Source organism: Mus pahari, chromosome 9 (assembly GCF_900095145.1).
Source record: "Mus pahari chromosome 9, PAHARI_EIJ_v1.1, whole genome shotgun sequence".
In the NCBI taxonomy this organism is placed as follows: Eukaryota; Metazoa; Chordata; class Mammalia; order Rodentia; family Muridae; genus Mus; species Mus pahari.
In genome coordinates, this window is record NC_034598.1 from 73,400,676 (window position 1) to 73,421,666 (window position 20,991).

Here is a 20,991-nt window from a genome sequence, read left to right on the forward strand (position 1 = left end):
AAACACAGACACTATTGCATATGCCAGCAAGAACTTGCTGAAAGGACACTGATATAGCTATCTCTTGTGAAGCTATGCCAGTGCCTGGCAAATATAGAATTGGATGCTCACAGTCATCTATAGGATAGAACACAGAGACCACAATGGAGGCGCTAGAGAAATTACCCAAGGAACTGAAGGGGTCTGCAACCTATAGGTAGAACAACAATATGAACTAATCAGTACCCCCAGAGCTGGTGTCTCTAGCTGCATATATAGCAGAAGTTGGCCTAGTCAGCCATTGTTGGGAAGAGATGCCCCTTGGTCTTGCAAATTTTATATGCCCCACACATGGGAACGTCAGGGCCAAGAAGTGGGACTGGGTGGGTAGGGGAGTGGGGGGGTATAGGGGACAGTCAGGATAGCATTTGAAATGTAAATGAAGAAAATATCTAATAAAATAATTTTTAAAAGACATTTTTCTTTTTATATGTTTTTCTGAAGTTGATATATATATATATATATATATATATATATATATATATATATATATATCTGACAGAGTTAAAGGAATGAGTTGTATAGAATAGCAGAAGGGCTGCCATTTATAAGAGATAGACTGCACATCTATGAAAAAGTGCAATTTTAAATTGTAAACTATTCCATTATATATTTATTTTTAATTAAGTTGAATTTTTCAGTACTAATTCCAGTAAGCTATGCTATTACTAGGAAAATGATACTCATGATAATGGAAATAAGGAAGATAAGAAACTACAAATTTATTTTAAACCAATCAATTTATGATAAATAAATATCATCTTCTATGTTATGGTGATTAGTAAGAAACATAGAAAAAGTCTATGATATAAAGCTGACAGATCAACAACAGTGGTAACAAAAATTGCCAATTATAAATGTCTTGGTATAATCAGAATAGGTAAGTAAAAATACTCAAAGGATAGCACATGCTGTTGAGAATGTGGTGCAAGGAGAACACTGATCCATTTCTAATTGTGAGTGTAAACCTGTATAACCACTCTTGAAATCAATATGGTGGTTTCTCAGAAAATTGGGAATAGATCTACTTCAAGCCTCATCTACACCATTCCTGGGCATATACCCAAAAATACCCTCTACCATCTCACAACGACACATGCTCAGCTGTGTTCAGAGCAAGATTATTTGTAATATCCAGAAACTGGAAACACTCCAGATATCCCTCAACTAAAGAATGGATACAGAAAATGTGGTTCATTTACATAATAAAGTACTATGTACATATTAAAAACAAGGACATCATGAATTTTGCATGTAAATGGATAGATCTTGAGAATATCATCCTGAGTGAGCTAACCCAGTCCTAAAAGGACATGCATGGTATGGACTCAGTTATAAGTGGATATTAGCCGTAAAGTAAAGTACAGGATACACATGCTCCACTCCACAGACCTATTAGGAAGCCTAATATCAAAAGAGAGTCCAAGGGAGAACTCTTTAATCTTTCTCAATGGGGAAAATAGAATAGATCTCAGAGGTGGAGGGAGTGAGAGTGGAAGAGGGGATGGGGATGGGGATGGGGATGGGGATGGGGATGGGGATGGGGATGGGGATGGGGATGGGGATGGGACTGAACATGGGGATCAAGTGTCCAGAAAGCAGGGGAGAGGGAACAGACATCAGAGCAGAAGGGTGCACTGGCAGGGGGAGCTCTAGGGTGAGCCAGAGACCTGATACAGGCTGAGGAAGCCTCAGGGAATCTACAGAGTGATTCTTGCTGGGATTTCGTACAGTGGGGGAGATGGAACCTGAAGTGGCTACCTGTGTAGACAGGCAGGACTCCCGGTAGAGTGATAAGGACAGAAATCCACCAATAAATTCTTCGACTTAAAATATGACCTGCCTATAAGAGGTGCAGAGACAAATACAGAAGCAGAGACAGAGGGAATGGCCAACCAATGCCTGGCCCAACTTGAGACCAATCCCATGGGAAAGAAACAATTTCTGTTACTATTAATAATACTTTGTTATGCTTGCATGAAGGAGCTTAGTATAACAGTCCTCCAAGTGGTTCTACCCAATAGCCATAGGAAACAGAATTAGAGACTCACAGCCAAACATTAGATGGAGCTTGTGGAGTCCTGTATAGAAGATAGAGGAAGGATTGAGGGACCTGAAGAGGACAGGGACACCACAGGAAAAGCCACAGAGTCAACTATCCTGGACCCTCATGAGCTCCCAGTGACTGAACCATCAACCAAAGAACATACATGGGCTAGACCTATGTCCCTTCACATATGTAGCAGACATGCAACTTGGTTTTCATTAGGTTCCTCAACAACTGTAGTGGAAACTGTCTCTAAATTTGTTCCCTGCCTGTGGATCCTATTCCACTAACTGGACTGTCTTTTCTGGCCTCAGTTGGAGAGGATTTGTCTAGCTCTGAAGTGTCTTGATGTGCCAGGGTGGGGTGATACCTAGGGTATGGGAACTTCACCTTTTCAGAGGTGAATGGAAATGGGAATAAAGGAAAGTTCTGGGGGTAAGGGTACTGGGAGGTCAGAGAGTGCTATATTGGAGTATAAATTGAAAAAAGCAAGCAAGCAAGCAAGCAAGCAAGCAAAATGTTTAAAAATAAGGTATTGGTATATTTGGTATCTTATTATTGATGGACATAAATATAGATATAAATGATTCATAAAAGGAAATCTATTAGTGGAATTGGCTTGCATAATTACTAAAACTTCAGTGCTAAAACAAGCTGTTAGCTGGCTAGATATTCTGAGAAGCTAACAGTATTCTAAGCTTGAAAACGTGACAAGTGTGTTGTGTGGGATTAAGGGACATCTTAAGGGAACTGAGATTTATTTCAGCTCACAATGCCAGAGATATTAGCCCACATCTTTTCGTTCTACGTAATCTGGACACTGTTGAACCAAGCTTCTTGGTAGGCAAATCATCATATGGTAAACGGGAAACTTAAAATAAAATCTCCAGGGAACAGTGTAACCTCTAGAGGCATGCCCAGCATTGTCTTCTTCTCCATCAAAAGCTCAATTCTCTGTTTCCCTCACGAGCTAAAATGTGCCACGAGCCAGGTAACAATATGTGAACATAAAATAGGGCATTGTATTATTATGACCATGAATATTTCCCACTAGCTTTGCATGCCTATGCACCGATGGGAGGGTTGGATTTAACTGGCTATGATTAGCTGGTTGGCCTTTGGCTGAGTTAGTGTAGATGTCAGAACAGAAAAGGGCAAAGGGAAAAGTGTTGGAAGAGGAGACAGGCTCTTCTAAAATTAATGTTTTATGTGTAACTAGAATTTTTTTTTTCACATCTTGTCTACTTAGAAGCCAGTTTGAAAAGCAAATATAGGAATGTCAAGAAATAAATTTCTCAAGAAAATCATTAATACATGCCGCCTTCCCTTTCTCTCCCTACACAATACTCTAGGAACAATTTGAATAAACTATTGAGAACACAGATACGGAGGTAACATTACATTCTGATAGTTTTTATTCCCTGAAATTAATTTTTAGATTGAAATCTTTGAGGTAAATTAACTCTCATGGGAATGAACTTGGAGCAAAATATAAACCTGGAGATTGTAAGAAAGGATTTTAATTAGTACTAAACAAACACTCAAATCAGGAGATCATCTGCATTAATCAATATGGTTTTCAGACAAATAGATTCTTGCTTCTTAATTATTCCCCTCACAGATTTAGTGTTTACAATACTGTACATGCTCTGCAAATCACAGGAAGCAATTCTGTTCTCATAAGAACAATTTCAGGCCCTAGAGCCTCTTTTGTAAAATGCAGAGCACATATTACTTACTTCTTATTGACTTAGACAATGTATGAGCTGTCAGAAAAACCCATTTTTAAGAACTGTAACAAGATTTCCTAACTGTGGATATTTTAAAACAATCATTAGCTACCTTTTCAAGCTATAATAAATCCCCTTCACGTTGAAGATCTATATTCCTAATCACTGAGTCCTTTCCGGGTTTTTTAACTAGTGTACATTAATGGATGACTGCTCAATAAGGGATTAGGCATCTTGCTAAAAGTGTGCCTTTGTTTTGGGGTTATTTTATTTTGCCCTGAATGGAGAAAATCACTTATTAATTGATGCTGCTTTCCCCAAGCTGACACTTTCCTAATTTCATCAAGAAAAGCAGTAGCTATTTGAGGCTGTTTCTTCCCAAAATCACAAATCATATTTAGTTTATTAGACCCAAATACCTCCTTTTTTTCCCTGTATAATGAATAAAACCCATAATGTGATTGGGCATCATCTATACTGAGTCAAATCAGAATCTTTAACAACAATGTAGAAACACAAATTTTGGGTTACTACTGATGAAGAAGACAAATCCTAGTTTCTTTTGTTTCTATATTGCTACAGGAGAGTTGGGGGAAGCAAAAGGGATTGATGAGACACTGGGTAACAGCTGGACTCCAACGTTTATTTTATTCTTCACATCTTTGGAAAAGTAATACATCACATGCCACATGTTCTTACCCAGTGAGTCATTTCTTCAGACCAGAAGTAGTTCTTATTCAGAGAAGAAATAAATTACAAAAAAAAAAAAAAAAAAGTGCAACAAAAGAAATTTGCTATCAGCTGGTATAGAAAGAAACACGACAAGTTTTCAGTATAATGAAAGTGTGAAATATAAAATCTTACCTCATCTCCTATGCATCTGGCATAATCAACTCCTTTATGAATCAGAAACTGATTTATCTCTGGACCTGATTTTACTTGAGTGGTAGGGTTCTGACAAAAGACTGTTAAATCATGCAACAGAAAGAATAGGGGCCAGCTCTACTAAGAGGCACTGGCTATCCATTTGAAGCCTGACAGTATATTAATTTAGCATTTTCACAAATTCCTGGGGAAATACACAATGTTACTAATTGTAGCATGGAATTAATTCCCTATAAACAGTTAATATGGTAAATATCATATTAAAGTAAATACACCTCTCACTTATGAAACATCACCTTCTAAGAAAACAGTTCACTCTAGAGTATTATGTATTCGCATTTATGACCATGGACTAGAGACTACGTTTTTGTACCATTGTGAAGTAAATATTGATGCCTGGTAATTTGGAAAACATCTGTATAGTCATATAAATGATTATAAGAGAAACAAGATTTTGGAGCAAGTGTCTGATTAACTATACCTTGCAGAATAAGAACAAAAATAGTTGTCTTATTGACATGAATATTGACAATGATGTCATAATTTTTCTTTTTACTTTTCAAATTTTCATTATTTGAACATTTTATTGAAAACAGATACTTTTCTCATATACAATTCTCTGAGTATATTTTCTTCCTTCTAATTGTCCTAGTTTTGATTCAACCTCCCTTCCCATACAGGCCCACTCCTTTCTGGTTCTTATTAGAAAAGAACAGGCTTCAAACATATAACACTGAAACTATATATAGTATGTAAAAGATAAGACAGAATCATCACATCAAAGTTATACAAGGCAAACTAACCAAAGGAAAAAAGCTTGAGAAATCACAAGAATGAGAGACCCAGTTTTTCACACATACTTAGTCTTGTGAGGAAATTACTCAACTGAAAGCACTATTATATACACAGAGGACCTTGTAGAGACCCATGTAGGACCAGGCCCTGTGCTTGTTACTTCAGCCTCTGAGTTCATATGAGACTTTCTTAGCTGAAATAAAGGGCCTTGCTCTCCTGGTCATCTCCATCCCCACTGGGTCTTACATACTCTACCTCCTCTTCTGCTGGGTTCTCCTGGGTATGAATAAATGTACAAAAACATAAAGAGGAAGAAGTTGTAGAAAAGTCTTTAAAATATATTAGCAAGAAATAATATGGTTACAAGACTAAGTTATTTTGTGTGCTGGCAAATATATCTTGTCACTAATCCATAGTACTTGTTTACATGAACTTTGAAACCAGTTCTTTGTAGAAATAATCAAATTAAGATGATGTCAGTGAGACAGTAGGAGACAATATGATTGACATCCCCAGAAGACAGTGTTTAGCAAACAGTCACAGCAATGAACACTGGAACCAAATGAGAACAGAGACACTTAGGAAGAAGAATAAATGGCAGGGTTGCTATCAAAGAACATAGTTAAGAAAACACACCAAAAAAGGCTCTTATACAGTGTTTCAAAAATCTGTGGCCTTAATGACCACTCTGTTTTAGAAGTTCTGAGTTTCTGACTTGTGAGAAAATAGATTAGATTTGAAGTTACCCACGTAGCCCAATATTGTCAAAATAAGTGCATGGAATGACATTCAATAAGACTTCACATTAACACTCTTTGAATATTAGTTAGCTCTAAGAACATAGAGGCAAATAGTTCTGTGGTCATGGAATATTGCTTAGGTTTTTTTCATACTTTGATGGTTTATAACATATATGAAAACAATCTGAACAAATAAGAATATAGTTTATGTCATGCCAGATTAAAATTACAAAGTTTCTCATTAAATTACCAAATGACTAGAGTAATATTCAGTGATTAATGAATCTGAACATATAAGCATGCATTGACCTCTCTCTCTCTCTCTGTTCTCTCTCTTTCTTTCTCTTTCTGTCTCTTTCTGTGTGTCTTTCTCTCTACTCTCTCTCCCTGTCTCTCTGTCTCTGTCTCTGTCTTCATTTTCTTCATTTTGCACACACACACACACACACACATATATTCTTTTGGTGATTGAGAAGCAGGACCTAAGCATGTGTTCAACCTCTAAGAAAGATCTCTGGCTTTGGGGTTCTCAGTTGCTGATATTCATTAAGCCTTGAATACACACTAAACTAAAGTAAAAAAATATATAAGTATTATTAATATTTACCTTCCACCACATCTATGTATAGAGATCTTTAAAGTTTCTAACACACCCAAAATATGTGTTAACTAATGATTTCATTTTCCTGTTTTATATCATTGTTTTTATTTTAATCATCTATGTTACAGAAGACAGCATTTCACAGCACTTTCCCCATGGAACCGTTCCTGAACCTTGATGGAGTATTATAAATATTCCATTGGGGGCTAAGTATTCAATAGCCACTTACTCTCAACACACTTACCTGTTAGGAGTTTCTGCATTTATCCCTGATTGTACACTGTCCACAGCAAAAAGAAGCTTCTCTGACAAAGGCTTATGAAAGCACTAATATATGTCTGTAAACATAAATATCTAGAAGGTATTTGAAAACCACCACATTATGTTCATTATGTTCATTTACTACAACAATGGTGAGTTTCGTCAAGGGGATCCCAGAAACACCTCAAAGAGTGCAGACCACTTACTGCCTTTGAACTTGTTTGCTCAGCAAAACTAGATGGTAAGACGTTATTGCTGAAAACATCACACGTTTTAGTGATGGAACACACAGAAATTACAAAAAACAAGCTAAAATTTTGTTTCTGTTTTATGTTTCTTTGTTTTTGTTGTTTTGTTTTGTTTTTCTTTCACAGTCCTAGAAAACCTATGCAGACCACTATGGGAGAATATTCATTAATCATTATAAACATAATTCATATACTAATTGGCCAAATAGTAGCATTGTGATTGCAGACCCTTCTCTTATTCATGTAAGGCCAACTTTGCAGGAGGGAATTCCTGCCTAGTTAAATATAAACTTGTTTCAAAAATCCATGGTTGGGACGGTTATAAAAAGCCTAGTTTCTGAGACAGAATCTTTCACTGAACATACTGATCATACATAGATTTAGATAGAATGGGTGGCCGATGACCTCAAGTGATTCCCCTCCTTCTGCCCTGCCACACTCTGATCTTCAGTGGTCTGATTATAGATCTTCTCCCTTTGTGTTCTGCTTGATATCAGTGCTGGATATCCAGATTCAGGTCCTCATTCTTACAAGCAAGTATTAATTGAGCCAGAGTGCCTAGTAAGTCTAACAAAATGAAGACCTAGAATTTAGTAATTCTTACATATTTGAACAACCTCATTAAATTTTCAAAGCCACAAAATATTTCAGTAACATGTTTTTAAAAGTCATATGATGAAAACAATCTGGAAGTAGAAAATATTTGATGAATATTTTTATCTCTCACATTATATAACTAAGAATTAATGGACACTATATTGAATTTCCATTATCATACAGACCTTTTATTGTAAATTAGTATTATATATAAACTATTTAGTAAATACATTATCAAATAGTGTATCTTTTTCTATATTTTATAGTTTTCAATATAATATTACAAAATATTCACTATTACCTTAGGCTAAAGCAAGATGAAAGTATTTATCTTGGTTAAGGTAGAGTCGACAGATTTATAACACACAACAGGCAATGAATAAATTACACATTTGGAAACAGAAACATGAAACCAAGTTAATGAATAAAGAAAGCTATTGGTAGACAAAGGGAAAAAAAGAACGAGATTTCAAATGTAATCAGCAAAGAAAATGGAGAAAGTTGACGAGGTTTTGCCAGGAAAGAGTTTATGACATTCAAATTAGCATTGGCTGAAAGGTGAGGTCAAATATTCTGTTGAAGTAACCAGTAGAAAAATCCTAAGGTTTGTTTTCTTTCTTCCCACCCTAAATAATTGTCACGCTTCTCTATAGTTTGGGGATTTACTACAACCAGATTTATGTTAGAAATCAATAAATAAAACCTATTTTTCAAAACTTCATCTACTGTATTGTATCTTTTGATAAAATATATTTATTGGGAAACAGTATAATATACTTGTCTATATCCTTTCAAAGATTATTTACTTTATGAAATGTTCTAAATGTGGAAATATTGATATTGAAAAATCGTTAAATTGTTAAATTTTATAATTTCTTATGCACAAAGAATGTCTTAAGGCAGGCAAATATCTGAAAAATTCTTGCTAAATATCTAATGCACACATTTCTAAATTTTTAAAAACCATTAATATTTAAAAATAAATAAATGTCTGAGAATGGAGCTCAATAAAAAACAATAAATTTGCATATCGGAAGTGCTTGGTTAGTATATTTATATTCAAAATAAAAAAATACTGATAGTATTCCAGTCTTTTGACTTTGTATTTGTGTATGCATGTGTGCATATAAAAATATATTTATGTGAAACACACATAAGATAATAACTTTATAAATCATACACATACATTCGTAACTACTTATAGGTTTGATCAGATTTAACATTTACATTAATAAAATCCATGTCTGCCATAGAGTAACTTTTGAGGATGAGGACAGAAACCCCTTACTTTACCTTGAAAGGAGTAGAAAGTATGACATTTTATGGCCTCAAATAAATATTATGAAGATAGTTAGGGTTAAATTAAAGGCTTCCAGTTCAATAGATAAGTAAAAATTGAAACTCAGTTCGAAATGAAAGGTTCCTGTGGGTGTATTTGTTGTTGTTTTGAACAGTTTTATCTGATGATATTTTTTATGAAGGCATTAAAAAGGAGACTATTTCATATGCTCATGCAATCACTAAACTTTTCACAGAAAAGGGGATGCAGGTAGAGCCCTGCAGTTGTTGATTCTCATTACTAAGCGATGTCTTGAAGATTGAAGAATGTCATGAATAGCTCTTGCTTTTTAATGTAAATATTGAATAGAGGGCATGTGACAGAAATTTGAAAAAAAAATGTTAGGAATAAAAGTACTTAGAATTAGTTTAAATATGATTTCCTTTCCTTTTCAAAACAAGCCACAGCAAAGTCTACCCTGTAGAAATGTAAGTTAATGTTGAAATATGAACCGGAATCATGGGTGATTCATATAGTAGACACAAAATGCAGTTTGCTAGTTTTCTGAAAATGCAAATTAACAGATAATAAGTTTATTCATGGAATATTTAAATTTTAGCAAGCTTTAAAGCTAGGGCAAATCTCAGCAGCATATAACGCTGAGGTATTTTGGGTTATCTTTAAATATTCCAAGGTCCTCTCCATAAAACATAAACCACAGAAGATACCCACAATGCATTAAGAATCACATTGTTCTTTGGCTTTGGATCAACTTGCACTTTAATGTACCCAGAAATTTGCAACAGCTCTAGTCCAGAAATGTATTCAACATTAAAGTTTACCACAAAAATCTATTTGACTATAAACAAGCACAATGGGTCATTAATATCTGGTATAATATTTCTCACAACATCTGAATATTCCTGCCTAATTATCTCGATGCTTTGAATGTTTTCTAAAGTGGCCCACATTTTAAAACTATTTTCCTACTGAGAATATCACTTGCAACACATAAACCAAATTAAATATTATGTGACTCAGAATCATAATGGCTATTATGAAGACACACACACACACACACACACACACACACTCACACAGGCACACTTTAAACTTTAGTCTCTTTTTATTTGACTTTTAAGTTTTTCTGTGACAGAAATAAGGCAAATATCTTCTTCACGAATATAAATAAACAGCTGGTCAGTTTCATGATGTCATTGGGATTAGGACACTAGGAAAAAAATTCTTGGGCATTCCATCATTTCTTATTCAAATGTCTTATTGTTCCCAGTTATCTACCCTTTAGTTAGCATAAATATAGGCTGAATTACAGATTTTATTATTTTTCAGTTGTCAGACATAATGCTTATGTCAAACACCTTGGTACACTGAGAAGTTCTAGATAGCTATCTTGGCCACTAAAGATAGAAAAGGAAGTATCAGTTTATTTTCCAATATACTCATAGATTATCAAAAAGAATATCAATAATAATATATTTTAAAATCATGTCACTTTTGATCTTGACAATCATTAAATTGGTATAGCAGAAAAATCATAAAAGACCAATAACACTGTTTGTTGGAGTGCTGAGTTACCTTAATCAACTGACTTACAAACAGATTTGGATTGAACCAAAATTAAACCTTTAAAAATTGACTTTTAGGACCTTGATAGCTTAAATCTTGAAAAGTATCATAAGTGGCTCTGGTAGACTAAACTATCCAAAACTTGTAATTAAGGAAAATAGATTTTTATGGAGCACAGGAGAATGAGAGGGGAGGGCAAGTAGATGAGAATGTGGCAGAGAAGAATGAGAATACATAACAGGTCTATGAAATCGAGATAGGACTGCATTGATAATAAAATCTGCTCCAAGAAAAAAACTCATATTTCCTTCTACCAAGATCATTTGGATAGTCTTTTCTTTAAGGCATCATAATCCAGGTCACTGTGAAATAGTCTGAAATGTACATGTACATGCACTTGAGTGTCATTTAATTTGCGAACCTATTGTGTTCCAGATTTATAGAAAGAAAATAAAAAGGAGGACCCTGGTTACAGTGACAAACCAGCTTTTGGGCAGTGCATCCCTGCAGCAAAGGTTTAATATATCTGATTTGTCAAAGTCAAAATTCTTGCTAATCTTTCCTGTCACTGTCAAAGGCTGGGAGTTATCACCTATACAGTGAGTTGTATGGAGTAGGGAGACTGATGTACAAAAGGTAAAACGTTATCAGTACACATATCCGAATAAAATGATCATTTGGAACAAAGCTTCAAAAGGCATTAGAAAATAAGCCCTGTTTTCTAAGATGACTTTTCAATTCTCTTTTTTATGTTGTTATGTGAAATGTAAGTTAATCTTAACTATGTAGTTAAAGAATGCCTTCAGACTATAGGATATTTTCTGTTTATATTAGATAGCATGGGTTTTGTCATATTGTACTATCTTAACCTATTATTATTGAAGTTAACATCTAATATTTATTTCTTTTAATTGTCTAAAACAATACTTTATAAATTCTGTTTAATATGAAATAAAATTATTTATAGTAAAGTATGAACACATATCACTATGTAAATATGATTTCCAATTTAAAAAAATTGGAGGAAGTCTCAGAAAATGTATACATAGCCTGTTTTCTTTAAGTTCTATCAATATTAATAAGTTTTTCAGAAAAAAAAACAACTAAAAGTGTGACTACAAATGTAATGATATCCTCTACTACTTAATACTTATGTCACTCCCACTGATAACTCTGTTGTTGAAGATTTCTGCAAACACTGAATTATGTTGTAATCTAAATTTCAGGGTTTTTTTGGATAACTTATGATAAAGGCAAAATGAAAAAAAAACTGCTGCATTTATCTATCTATCTATCTATCTATCTAGCTAGCTAGCTAGCTAGCTAGCTAGCTATAAAATGACTAGTAGCACAGTATTTCTTTTTTCCTTGACTCAGCTTATAATGTAAGTAAAAAAAATATTTCATATGTTTTTATATTTGGTTTGGAAGTCTCCTCCTCAAGTGTGTGAAAGTCATAGCACGTGTACTTTCAGGTTTATGTGTCACCTTGCTTGATGGTTCTAATTGCTTCTAAACTTGTTTTAATTGAATAAATATCAACAAAAAATCATGCCTATGTTCTCTGGAGTTGCATCTATCCATATTTATATTTTGGAAGAAAAAGTAGGTATTATCTATGCCTTCATTTTAAAAAAACTAAATATCCAGAAGCATATATGCTACACTCTTCTATACCAAACCCAGATTCTCTCATTTGTTAAGGAAATTGTTTTGGTGTTGCTTTAATGTTAGCAGAGTTCTTTTTCTGCCTGAGTTTTACCCATTTACTCCTTGAGAGCTCACTGCTCATGAGCTCTCCTTCCCCAGGATGATGAGAACACATTCTAACTTATTTCTGTACAGAGCAAGGTTTTTAACTTACAGTGAAATTTCTTACTTTTCATTTTTCTGTGTAAAAATAGATGAAATTACACAATTATAAAAAATATACTTAGCAGTGAGTTTTCAAGATTATCCAACACACATTCATACAAGTGAGCATGCTCATATCTTTTCACATTCAGGAAGACCATGTACAGTCTCAGCACTAGTTCGCATTGGTTCAATAATAGAAAATGTCATTCTTTTTTTATATGATAGATATGAATTACATGATTGCCATGTAATTTCTAAAATGTCACAGAAGGCGCAGAACCTTCTCAATCCAATGGGATATTTAAAAGCTATTCTGTTAAATGTATCAGTTCTACACTACTTCATATTAAGTTATAGAACTAGGAAAATGAGCACATTATATGTAATCTTTAACCAAAATTATTTCATCTAATCCTATAAAATTGATGTCATTATTTCCATTTTAAAGATGAAGAACTGGAAGTTAGTGGAGCTTGGTTTAATTACCCATGCTATTAACAATAATAGATGAATGAACAGAAAGAGGAGACACACTAAGACTTTCTGAACTTTTACACTTTTTCCTTGTGTTTCCATTAGAGAAGAAGAGAAAAGCAGTACAGAGGGGAAAAAAGCATTGAAAAGCAGGATTGGTATCAGGGACTTAAGATTCTGTAATCCTGGTATACTTATATATTGGTAAGTTACACATGTGTCTTAGTTAGCGATACATTGCTGGGATGAAACACCATAACAAAAGCGAGTTGGGTACAAAAGGTTAGATTGCATTTTACCACCACATCACTGTCCATCACCCAAAGAAATAAGGACAGGAACTGGGCTGAAACCCAAAGGCCAGAAATAATAGAGAAGTTCTGTTTATGCTCTTGCAATTCATGGCTTTCTCAGCCTGCTTTCCTGTAAACTTCAGGGCTGCAAAGGAGTGGCCCCACCTATCAAGGGGTACACACTCTCCCATCAATCAATAATTAAGAAATTATATTACATGCTTGGTGTGTCCCAAGCTTATGGAAGCATTGTCTTAATTGTATCCCTCTCAGATGAGTATAGATATGGGAAATTAAATTTGGGTAATTAAAATCTACATATGGCTATATTTTTATTCAACTTGACATAAAACTATACAGTACAACCTAATAGGAAAGGAAGAAGTTAATATTGCTTATCAAATCTTCTACTTTCTGTGTATATAAATAGTAGCATTCTATAAGAGAAATTTTAATATGAGAGACTCTTCTGAGATTTCTCAGACACTGAAACAGACAGCAAACACCATCTGATATGAGGCCCTCAGCAGATATACAACAGAGGACTGCTGGGTCTGGACTCAGTCAGAGGAGATGCAACTAACCCTCAAGAGACTTGAGGCCCCAGAGAATGGGAAGGTGGGTGGGTGTTGTGGATTGCCCTGGGGCTAATTATATTTGATGTTAATTCCATTCTCCTGTAAGTGGTGGCTAACGAGGAATGAGTCAGCACACAGGTGATTTCCTGTAAACCTGCTTCCCACCTTAATTTGTAAAATAAAAGAGAGCTGATAATTGGGCAGATAAAAGGGAAGGTGGAGCAGAAGGAGGGGGAGAGAAGAGGAGGAGGAAGCTGAAAAGCAGAGCAGAAGCACATGGCATGGAGAAACCACAAGTTCTAAGGGGTCTCATAGATATGGAAGATGGTAGTATAGCAGTAGATCTGCTCAATCTAGGCACACAGCACATATTCATATTAATTGTGCTGTGTCTTCATTGCCAGAGAATATTTGGGAGGAGATTTACTGCAACAGGTGGGGTGGGAGGTGGGGGAGTGGGAACATCCTCTTGGAGACTGAGAGGAGGTATGGAATGCGGAATAGTCAGAGGGTGGACTGGGAGGGGGATAAACTCTGGAATGTAAAAAGAGATTAAATAAAATTTATTCATTTCTGATAGAAAAAACATGAGAGTGTTTATAAATGTTCATAAAGTTATTTATTAACCATCTAAGAAAATTTATAACTTGTATGTTTAATAATTTTAGGGAGTGGTAATAGCAAACTAAAATTAAGTATAATATTAAATTTTAGGCTTCACTTCATGCACAATATAATTTATTGAATGACAAGATTAAATGTAGGATTTTAAATCAGGAAAACGAAAAAGTTAAGATGTAGCTCGAATTTTCAAACTTCAGTGAAATTACAGATCTATCTATCATCTACCTATCTACATTTCTATCTATCAATCTATCTACCTACCAACCTATCATTTATCAGTCTCTATGTCATATCTCAATATATCTGTTCTGATTAGCATCATTATCATACTTATCACATTAGTATAATTTATCATCTCTGTAACTATCTCAGTATATAACATTTCAGTGCAATAAAATTGGCTTAGCTTGTTAATAGCCGTACTCTGTGATGAGTTTGGATAGCAATTGGTGAAAATAACATATGGCTTTGGTAGTAGAAGAAAATATAGTGACAAGGTAATTATTGAAAATGTTAAAAAATAATACAGTTTTAGCAACATTCAACTATTACAGAAGCCTGTTAACATAAATTTACCCACACACCAATACTCTAACTCCCACATATATTATTAATCTCTCTATCCTATTGCAATGTATCTATTCTTTTATCATCATTATCATCTTACTCATATTCTTGCAATTTATCATATCTATAATTATCATATCTTTAATATAACACTTTCAGTGCCATGAGATTTGTTTAGCTTGTTATTACCCATCCATATAAGTATATACTTCATACACACACATACACATATATTTATTTATATGTGTATACATACACATATTTATATGTGTATACATACACATATTTATATGTGCATTTATAGTGTCATGACTATAAATTAGTATATATATATTAGTATATAGTATATATATATAGTGTTATAACTAATGTAGAGTTTTAATACTATTTGTATTAGTGTCACATGAAATATAATTATTCAACAAATTCTGATATGGAAGGAAGGAGTTAATATTTTTTTATGTTATCTTCCATTTTTATATCCACTTCTCACCAAGTTCAGCACTGTGGACCAGATACAGTAAGAATTTAAGAGTCAAAGTGATATATATATATATATATATATATATATATATATATATGTGTGTGTGTGTGTGTGTGTGTGTGTTTTAAAGATGCAGCTTGACAGATATAGATATAGATATAGATATAGATATAGATATAGAGATATAGATATAGATATAGATATAGATATAGATATAGATATAGATATAGATATAGATATAGATATAGATATAGATATATAGTAACTCATAGCAGTTGTGACAGTTTGGACAAGACCTACATAATCTAAAAATATTTGAACAAGAGGGTTATGGGCACAAATATTGTATAACTACCTGAGGGGCTTTTGATAGCTCTTAGAAGAGAGACTAAGTACCAGGTATGGGTTTTGTCACATAGAACAGGCTTTGGGTATAATATATAGTATTTTGTTACTCCTATTACATTTGTGGCAGTATTGTACCGAGAGACATTACTGTCCAGGTTGATCATTACTGTAGCTCTTATAGTTCAGAGATGTGGGCTGTAATGCTGATGGTTACAATTCTCCTCTGTTAGCATGCAAAGCACTTTCTAGTACTATGAAAGCTAGAGAGTAGAATTGAAACTTTTTTTTTAATGGTTTTTTTTTTTTTTTTTTTTTTACCTTCAGGAAGAATAATGGGTTTGAGGAAAATAGTGAAAAGGCTTTTGGTTATGTATTATTGTATAACAATAAAGTGTGNAACCANTAAAAGANNTAGGTGAAGAGAGAGAGAGAGAGAGAGAGAGAGAGAGAGAGAGAGAGAGAGAGAGAGAGAGAGAGCTGTTTCCCAAGTGCAGCTTCAGAAAGACAGTGAATGAGTCACCTGTCAGCCTGCACCCGCGTCCTTGCCTGAGACTCTGAATTCACACTGATCCTCCTATTCTCCAGGCTTGTCCTTGACAGTTATTATAGGTTTAGATGACGATTTCTAAGCTTGTTGGATTGATGCCTTTTGGATGTTTTTCCCCTCTTGGTTTTGGTTTCTTTTCTTTCTTTCTTTCTTTTTTTTTTAATTTTTTTATTATTATTTTCTTTATTTACATTTCAAATGCTATCCCGAAAGTTCCCTATTACCCCCCCCCGCCCCTGCTCCCCTACCCACCCACTCCCACAACTTAGCCCAGGCGTTCCCTTTTGCTGGGTCATATAAAGTTTGCAAGACCACGGGGCCTCTCTTCCCAGTGATGGCCGACTAGGCCATCTTCTGCTACATATGCAGCTAGAGACACGAGCTCAGGGGGTACTGGTTAGTTCATATTGTTGAGTATCAACTTGATTTTACAGAAATCTCTGTCTCAAGTATGTGGAGTTTTCAAAAATTGGGATTATCTTCAAGCTTTAGTGGGCATGCAAAAACTTGTTTTAATAGTCTATAGCATTTAGCAATCTAAGGAACCTGGATGACTAACAAATCATAAAGAATTAACCCATATCTGACATCTGGCATTAGGCTTTATTAACCTGTGGTGTCGCGTTCATAGTGTGTGTGCGTGTGTGTGTGTGTGTGTGTGTGTGTGTGTGTGTGTGTGTATGTGTGTGTTGTATATATTATGTGTAGGTATGCACGTGTGTGAGTGTATGTATACTTATGTGTGTGTGTGTATGTGTGTGTGTGTGTGTGTGTATGTGTATGTGTATGTTACAAAGCTTCCACATTAGTATATTTCTATCTAGATTTTTTTAAATAGAGTTAGTGTTAGTTGTCCCAGACTGTATATGCTTCTCTAGCCTGACCTCCCTTTTCCCATCCTATTTAACCATTCTTGTTACATTATTTTTTTATCTTAACCCATTTTCAGGTTTTATAATCAAATAACTTAGAATTTTAGAATGTTTCAAAGAATTATGTTCAAAGGACATGGATTTTGCATCTGGTTAAAAAAAAAAAACCTGGGAAGTCTGTATATGGTAAAACATATGGTAATGTCTAATATAAGCTATGCATCTAATTATAGACAAGTATGTTGCTTTAATAAGGAGAAATAAAGTTCCAAGTATTCTCTAGAAAAAAAAAAAACCCAGCTAAAGTTTCGGAATAAAGAAAATGCATCAGGCCGGAGGAAACCCTTAACTGTCAGAAGCAGAGGCCATCAGAGTAAATATTTCTCCCATTACATGATGAGAGAACAGCTGGATTTTCGCAAACATTAAAGCTGTGTGGAATTAGAAGAAAAAGAAAAACAAACAAACAAACAAATAAAAACATCTAGGGGAGAAAGAAATAATCTTTATTTTCATAATGAATAAGGAGAGAAAAGAAGTTTCAAAAATGACACTTTTTTAAAGTATGGGATTCTGAAATGAATATCTGTAACGAATCACGGTGGTGTTATTCTTATGTAATTAGTGATGAATTTGCCTGGCTTCCCTAAATATTAGTATTTCCCCCACAAAAGATAAGAAATCTGGAGAAAGATATTTTACCAGGATGATGTCTGAGACTTGGGTTAACATAGAACCGTATACTGGACTCATCAAGAGGTAGAGGTAGGGTGTGGACACAAGGTACTATAAGGACTGTTGATATGGCAAGCAAAGTTAGAGTGTGCGAATCTAAAATCCTGCGAGATTCTATAGCAGCAGATTCGTAATGTGACTCAGTGTTATGCTTGCAATTTTCTCCTATCTTCTGGAATCCAGTGTGAATATATCTGTATGCATATATATGAATATATATGTGTGTGCATTGTGTATTGTTTATCTAATTACATAACTGGTATTTCTAAAAGTATATATAATGAAGACAATATATGACTCATGTCCTGGCAGGATTTATTTTGTATAAGAGTAAGGTCATAGTGGTAAAGATAGAGTCTTACAAAATCAATATATGGTATTCTGGTTAGATGTTGCACATACTGCGATTTCAAAAACACAGGCTCTTAAAGCAATTCTAAATATTGAATTGTATAATTTGGAGAGTTTACAATGTAACTAGTAATATTTTATCTCCTTTTAATCCAGAGCAAAACAATTTTTCCAGTATAATATATATGTCAAAAGCATAAAAATGATTTGTGTTGAATGAGTGCATGCTAAATTGTAATTAGTTCTTTTCAAGTATGACATAACGGAGTTTGATCATCTATATTCCCACTTTCTTTCTCTTCCCAGTTTCAGTGCCCTTCTCTACCACTCAACTTGCTATTATTATTATTATTATTATTATTATTATTATTATTATTATTCCTTCATGACTAGTATTTGGCCCCCAAGTAATCTTGAATATATGTTTTTTTCTGTGGAGTACAGTTGACTTAACAGGGTGTAAAATCAGAAGAATCCAACAATTATCAATAGCTCAAGTCTTGGGGTGTGATTTTGTGTGTGTGTGTGTGTGTGTGTGTGTGTGTGTGTGTGTGTGTGTGTGTATGATCTAAATGAAAGAATGGTATGGTCACTTGAAACCCTTCAAACTCATGAGTTAAAAGTGGAAATAGTTTGTTAAAGCAGAACATTTATTTTCATTCCACAAGTTACCAGTTTTGATATTCCCTTGCTTTAGGTTCAGTATTTTTTTCTCTTTCTTTAAACTCCCTTTCTTTAAGTGATTTTTTTTTATCTCTGCTTTAACCAAACCTAACTTCAGTGTAAAAAAAAATTAAGCCTATTTGTTAAATGCTCATTAAATTTGTGCAAATATTTTATGTTCATTTTCCTTAAAATTCAGGGATTTTTTCACTTCTTAAAATAGTGAACATGGTAAATAGACAGTAATTTAGTTTATAAAAATTGAGTGAATAGGAACATTTATTAGAAACACACCAGTCATTACAAATTATCATTTAGAAGCTAGGAAAGGTGTCTTGGTGTGCAAATCATAGAAGGGTTACATTCAAACTCGATGGACACATAAACATGGATCAAACCAAGGAGCCAAACCAAATAAAATTGCAACATTCAAGTTTATTTTCGTTTGACAGATGAGATTTATCTTCAATTGCAGCTATTGGTTCTTTCAAAATTTACATCAGTGTTTCTAAGTTATTGCTTATTTAAAAGAATGGAGCTACAAAATTGAAAACAGAAAGCTATTAGTACCTTTGGATTTATATTGTTCTAACATGTAAATGGGATATTATGTACAAATCATTGTGTAATTAGGTTCATATGTTCACATACAATTCTACATATATACTCACATATGAAATTTACTTGAATAAATACATTTGCCTTCATGGGCACACACACATATCGTTCATATATATATATGAATATATACATATTGATTTTTTTATGATATAGATGAATTAATGGAAAGCTGATAATGTGTAGTTTTTTTGTATACTTAAAGACAATCAGTATAGGCCAAAAGATAAGAACAACAAACCGTACACTTTGCTCACTTAGACACATTTGTTTTATTTAGTGCTAAAAGGAAAATCCATATGTAAACAAATTCACTAGAGTTTTTATATACAGGTTTCCCAATTTTGAAAATGAAAGAAGTTACAAAATTCCAAAAGTTTGGCACTAATCCCCAAGGCATACTTTTTGTTGTTGAATGGGTGATCAGTCATTACAATGTTGGACAGAGGAAAACGTTAACATGCAGAATAAATCACTATGGTTTCAATAGCCTTGATCTTGAACAGATTTATAGTATCAAACATCTCATAAACATATATACGTTCATCACCAGAGGTGCTCTAGGGTCCTCTACTTCCAATACAATCTAAGCATGACAGACAGAACTTAGTGTTAATCTTTATCTGCTACAACATAAGGCAATAGACATCATAAAAAATAAAAATTAAAAAAAAAAAAACAGCTTAAATCAGAAAACATTTTGTAACTTGTAACTCAGAGCATCTGCTCCCTGCAAGACCACTACTGTCTGGACAGACCTCTTATCTAATTCTTACCATGGAAGAGAAATAGAGAGTATCTCTCACTTACCAGATGGAATGATGCTTCAGCCTTGCTGTAGCATTCTGTGGATGGAACTGCTGATTTAAAAGACAAATCCAAAGTGTCTTTGTGCACACAACTGATCTGGCTGATCTCCAATCCCTGAACAACAACAACAAAAATCCAGTGTAATTGACTCTCAAGAAAGTGGTGTAAGCATTCATCACGATGTCAGTTACGTGTTGGATCTATTCACTGTTACACTTGTAGACATTTTATAAACAGGCCAATTGCATGTCTCCTTTCAATTCCAGCTGTTTCAATTTCTCCATTTAATGCAGAGATGAATATCTGAAGAAAATATGGAATTTTATCAGGTCATTGTATAGACACTGTACTGGCTAATTTT

General features: G+C 34.0%; 1 protein-coding gene across 2 annotated transcripts in view; it reads right to left on the minus strand.

Moving 5' to 3' along the window:
* Mgat4c (MGAT4 family member C) overlaps positions 1-20,991 on the minus strand; it is a 660,796-nt gene that overhangs the window by 349,291 nt on the left and 290,514 nt on the right. For both annotated transcript variants that reach the window (XM_021205410.2, XM_029542037.1), the window contains exon 3: positions 20,631-20,744. The gene's annotated coding sequence lies outside the window, so the exon portion shown is untranslated. The remainder of the gene's footprint in view (positions 1-20,630; positions 20,745-20,991) is intronic.